This window comes from Schistocerca americana, chromosome 8, assembly GCF_021461395.2.
Source record: "Schistocerca americana isolate TAMUIC-IGC-003095 chromosome 8, iqSchAmer2.1, whole genome shotgun sequence".
In the NCBI taxonomy this organism is placed as follows: Eukaryota; Metazoa; Arthropoda; class Insecta; order Orthoptera; family Acrididae; genus Schistocerca; species Schistocerca americana.
In genome coordinates this window covers 517,355,283-517,361,282 of record NC_060126.1, presented here as the reverse complement: position 1 = coordinate 517,361,282, position 6,000 = coordinate 517,355,283, and positions in this window count along the sequence as shown.

Here is a 6,000-nt window from a genome sequence, read left to right as displayed (position 1 = left end):
AGAGTTTATGTATACTGTACGCCAACTTGTCGCTGCGATTCGCTCCTGTGGTCAGCGGCAGACAGAGCTATTTTACATTGCTCAGTCTGAGTGATACACGGTTGCGCTAGCTCAGTCTCAGGCCGGCGCGTATAGAAGAGCGAGGCTGTGAAGCTCTCTGCACTCCTGTCTTCGATAACCAGCATTTGTCGGAGCAGCACGGCTTTGAATGTGGTTTTAATGTCTATCAAATCGAGTCCGTCGTCTTCTACAAAAACTGATCACACTGCCTCGAGATTTCTTCCCTACAGTGCTTCTGCTGGCGGTTGACTATCCGCCCTTTCACCATGCTTTCGGTAAGTGTTCATACTGAGTAACTCTATTTGTTGGAATAGATACAGTCTGCGGTTGGTGCCCAGTTTGACGAGTCCTATTATGATGTAGAGTATGCTCCTTCAGTTGTATTCAGCGAGCGAGGCGGCGCAGTGGTAAGTCACTGGACACTGAACTTACTTTCGGGAGCTGTAGAGACATAGATTATCCGTGCTTTTCCTGAGTGGCTGAAGGCTCCGGCACGGTTCCCTCTGAAAGGTCACGGTCCATTTCCTTTCCTGAGATTGTGCGCCATCGATCTCATTTCGACGGAACCTTAAAATACCTTCCATCCTCCGAGGGCAAGGCTGTTTAATTACATCGAGGATTTTGTGGCTCTGCTGGTCGGTGCGTCGAACTTGCTGGAATGGATCTGCCTGCCCGTTTCCTGGCTTAAATCTCATCGAGCACGTCTGTGATGCGTTGGTGAGACGAACGGCATCACGTAGTGAGTCCCCATGCACCAACGACCATCCAGCATATAACACTTCCCTGTGCTACTGCCATACCATAACCTTAAAGTTGTACGCAGATCGTAAAATGGGACTATCTTGTTAAAGCAATTATGGTATAAAGCAACAGAGCAGTGTTACCCTCTGAAAAGAATTTTGTTGTGATGACCGTGCTGTACCTAACGAAGGTGGCGTATCGGAAATGAAAGTCAGAATTACGTAAATATTTGAACAGTAACAAACAATAATTTACCTACCCACAGCGTCGAAATGATATTAAAAACGTTTGCCAGCCTAATTAGGCATAAGAATGAGTAAAATTTTTGTTCAAGAAACTGAAAATAAGTAACTTCCATGGACAAACACAACCTATACTTTTGTCACACGGGAGTGCAATGAACTCTGGCACCTGCATATGTTCACGTTAAGGTTGGAGCTCACAGAGAAGAACAAACTATTTGCGTAAATATAACAGATAACAAAACACACTATTACCTTCAGGGCTTATTCAAACTGAATGGTCTCAATAACATTACTATTTATATTCACTGTAGAATCGTAAATTGGATATAGGTTCAATATGACTTTTCAAACAAATTCCTATCTAACATGAAATATGGATATGGTTCACAGCAAAATTAGTTATTGTGCATAGATTAACACCTTTCTACTTAGAATGAAAATTAAATGGAGTCCACTAACAAATTACTTCTCGCTGTCTTTTGAATAAAGAAGTTACTATTTTCATAGATAGTGTTCTTTCAATTAATCGTTATATAGCATGAGCACAATAGACAGTCTGTGGATCCTGTTACACCATTAATATGCACTTCCAATACAGAAGAGAGACAAGTGCTTACCAACCATGAGTATATAACTTTCCACAAATGCAGTTCACGACTTTTACAATATTGACAAATTTGTGAAATACTGACTCACCTTTTAAAATTTACAACAGACAGCACTATGATCATTAACTAAGCAAAACTTTATAAGCCTCAGTCTTAAGAACTTTTAATTGTTAAAAGTAACAGCAAATTGTCTTTATTACTACAGTCTTCTACTTTCAAGTCAATGATTAAATAAGTAAGTTTGAAAGTCCACAAAACTTTAAATTGGACTGTTTCAATCTCTGGGAGGCTTTCACAAAGCTACATTTACTACCTCCAACAATTTCACCAAATCCACAGTTAATCTGAATACTCCCTTATTACCAAAGATCAAACAATATTATTTAATTAACTGTTTGGCTTTGAGGCTTTTATTTTTTCCACAACAAGGACACTCGGTAATCATAGTTCAAACGGAGAGGAACCTGAGAGGTGTTGTGATAAGGAAATAATGAAGGTAGGTACATAAATTCAGTTATAAATTACCTTATATTTGAGTATACTATAACATCCAATGAGCTGATCCTTCACTGTACATTACTATAGTTCTTCTGTTCTATTACAGTGATTGCACAATGTGGTGGCGAATGCATGTTGGTAGGTGGATTTGCAGGTAGAATTGTTGGACTCTGTCATTTCTTGGTGGCGATGATAGATACCAATTCCAGAATAGTTCCAGCTCTTTATCCATCCATCCGAGGCATTGGAAAGCGTCAGGAAAAGCCGCCAGCGGACCTGCCAACTCTTTCAGGCAACACTCGGACGAATGTGGTTAAAGTTTTAAAGTTCTGTGCCATGTCAAATGTTTTTACAAAGATTTTAGGGAGGGGATTTTAACTTGTTTCCTGTGTGACAAGCTCGCCCATATTTTATGTAAGTGGCCAGACAATGACGATTTCCTGTGTCATTCTTGTTGCTATGTTATCCCTTACCTTAGGTTTTACCTTCTCAGGTCGTATTTTCCCTCTTTTCCTGCTTTCTTTGAGTGTGTTTTTCAGTTTTATTAGGTCTCTCCACATTCGTTCCTTTTACTGTGTGTCAGGGCGCTGATGACCTCGATGTTGAGCGCCCATAAACCCCAACACACACACACACACACACACTCTCTCGGAACCAGCACAATACACAACTTTTACATGAGCAGTTGATAGTTTGGTAGCTCGTCCCCGGCTGACTCTTCGTTCCACCTTTCTATCCATGCCAACCACATTTTGCGCCCGCTACACAGTTCAGTTCCCGAGGGGAACCACACCACCTTTTACATGCAAATTAACTCAGAACCCTAAGTGAAGGTCAGCAGTTTGCATAACAGCAACCAAACATATGAAATAAAACAGAACATTTGCATATATTGACGTCTCTACAAAAAATTATTCACATAGAAATCACAATTGTATACAGTAAGTTTTGTTCTCTCCAAATGACAGAAAAAATTTAAATGACAGATATACTACATTGCATAGAATCGAACCATGGCACCAAAGTTTTGCACAAAGAAAGGAGTATACAATTTTGTGTCATCGATTCAATCAAATAACGTTTACAGGAGCTCAACAATGGGATTTGAACAAAACAGAAAGCAAAATAATTCAACAAAAGGTATGTAATGTCTAAGTTATGGTGTTAGAAACTTACATTCGGGAGCCGTAGAGACATGTATTTAAGGGAGGCTCCGGAACGGTTCCCTTTAAAAGGTCACGGTCCATTTCCTTCCCCGAGTTTTTGCTCCATTGACCTAATTTCGATGGGACCTTAAAATGCATTCGATCTTCCGAGGGCAAGGCTGTTTAATTACATCGAGGATTTTGTGGCTCTGCTGGTCGGTGCGTCGAACTTGCTGGACTGGATCTGCCTGCCCGTTTCCTGGCTTAAATCTCGTCGAGCATGTCTGTGGTGCGTTGGTGAGACGAACTGCGACACGTAGCACGTCCGCGTGCACCAACGACCATCCAGCGGTTGTCGACAGCTCTGGTGGAGGAATGGACCACTCCCACCACGACCTCGTGGCCAGCACGAGAGCACGCCGCAGAACGCGTGCTGCGGGCCGCGACGAAATGTCGTGTGGCTGGGGCCCCCCGTCGGGTGGACTGGTCTCCCGGTGCAAGTCTCTTCACTTGACACCACTTCGGCGACTTGCTCGTCGATGGGGATGATACGATGATGAAGACGACGCAACACCCAGTCTCTGAATGGAGAAAGCCTCCGACCCAGCCGGGAATCGAAACCGTGCCCCTTTGCATACCATTCCGTCGCGCTGACCACTCAGCTATCGAGGCACCGTCCGTGAAGGTCACGCACCCTGTTAAGAACCTTTTCCTGCCTTTTGTAATGTCCTGCGGGCCGTCGTAAGTCTCGCTGACAGTGTAATTACTGTCTTCGGACAAAAATGCCATTTCTCTTCGTCTCATCACGTATTTCTTTCAGTCACCTTCTGTGTGTTCTATGTATTGTCCCAGTGTCATCGAGCTGTGTTACGTGGCTGTGAGACATGGTACGAAAGTTTTTCAGAGTAGCGTATTTTGTGGAAAAATGTAGTCTTAGATGAAAATTTCCATGCGAGGGGCACATATCAGATAGACTACAATGAGGTTACTGTGGTGAAGTATTTGATGCTACCCCTAGCGCAACCGCGAACAAAGCCTTTCCTCGTGGAGTTACTGAGCCGAGGCCTCCGCGACGTTTGCTTTACGGTGCTCAGGAGTGGCCATGCGGGCAGCTGTCGCACGGTGTGAGTTCTGTTTCTTGTGTGGTACAATTACAAATCAACAATTCTCGGAATTTTTTCTTTGCTTGTTCTGTGAAGCCGTTCTTCTCTCCAAACTTTATGATTCTAGGTCAACGGGAAGTACTCTATAGGTTTTAAGGAGTGAGTTTGCGAGTCTCAAAATATGTGACATAGATGGCCGTGTGTTTTTATTTCATTGGCTTAGAAGCACAACTTTTGTACACCACCAGCGGACTTTAGACTTTAGTATGTGACATAATCGTCTTTAAGAGAGAGGAGTATTGAGTATTCACGAAGTATTGAGATTAGCACTCGAGTCAAACACTTTTCCCGTTTAAAGCGACCTGTCTACAGGTACGATGTAAGGTTCTAAGTATCGCACCAGTGACTTGTAGTACATGACATTGCTTTAAGAGGATAGTAGACGTGAAGTGAGCTGCCGAATGGCGCGGGAAGACTTGTCCTGTATGAAACTGTGCTTTTTTATTGAAACGTCCCCTTAGAAAAATTACGAATGACAGTGCTGGAAAAACTCTTACGTTATTTGATACGGAGACAGCTGCATAAAACTGAAGGTACTCACACAGTTCTCTGTTTACTTATTCTGATCATCACTGAACTGACACGCAATATTTTTTAGCGCAACGCAATCTGACGCAAATCCCTACAAAAGAATGGCCCTGGCTAACAATAACCTCTACCTTTCATGAATCACTTACCTCACAAAAATCTTCGTTACTCGAACTACTGCAATACAGCGAGCGCCAATACTGCCAGCTAAATAAAAGATTCAAACTACGAGGTGCATTGAAGTTCTAAGGCTTCCGATTTTTTTTTCTAGTTAACTATTCACCCGAAATCGATGAAACTGGCGTTACTTCTCGACGTAATCGCCCTGCAGACGTACACATTTTTCACAACGCTGACGCCATGATTCCATGGCAGCGGCGAAGGCTTGTTTAGGAGTCTGTTTCGACCACTGGAAAATCGCTGAGGCAATAGCAGCACGGCTGGTGAATGTGCGGCCACGGAGAGTGTCTTTCATTGTTGGAAAAAGCCAAAAGTCACTAAGAGCCAGGTCAGGTGAGTAGGGAGCATGAGGAATCACTTCAAAGTTGTTATCACAAAGAAACTGTTGCGTAACGTTAGCTCGATGTGCGGGTGCGTTGTCTTGGTGAAACAGCACACGCGCAGCCCTTCCCGGACGTTTTTGTTGCAGTGCAGGAAGGCATTTGTTCTTCAAAACATTTTCGTAGGATGGACCTGTTACCGTAGTGCCCTTTGGAGCGCAATGGGTAAGGATTACGCCCTCACTGTCCCAGAACACGGACGCCATCATTTTTTATAGCACTGGCGGTTACCCGAAATTTTTTTGGTGGCGGTGAATCTGTGTGCTTCCATTGAGCTGACTGGCGCTTTGTTTCTGGTTTGAAAAATGGCATCCATGTCTCATCCATTGTCACAACCGACGAAAAGAAAGTCCCATTCATGTTGTCGTTGCGCGTCAACATTGCTTGGCAACATGCCACACGGGCAGCCATGTGGTCGTCCGTCAGCATTTGTGGCACCCACCTGGATGACA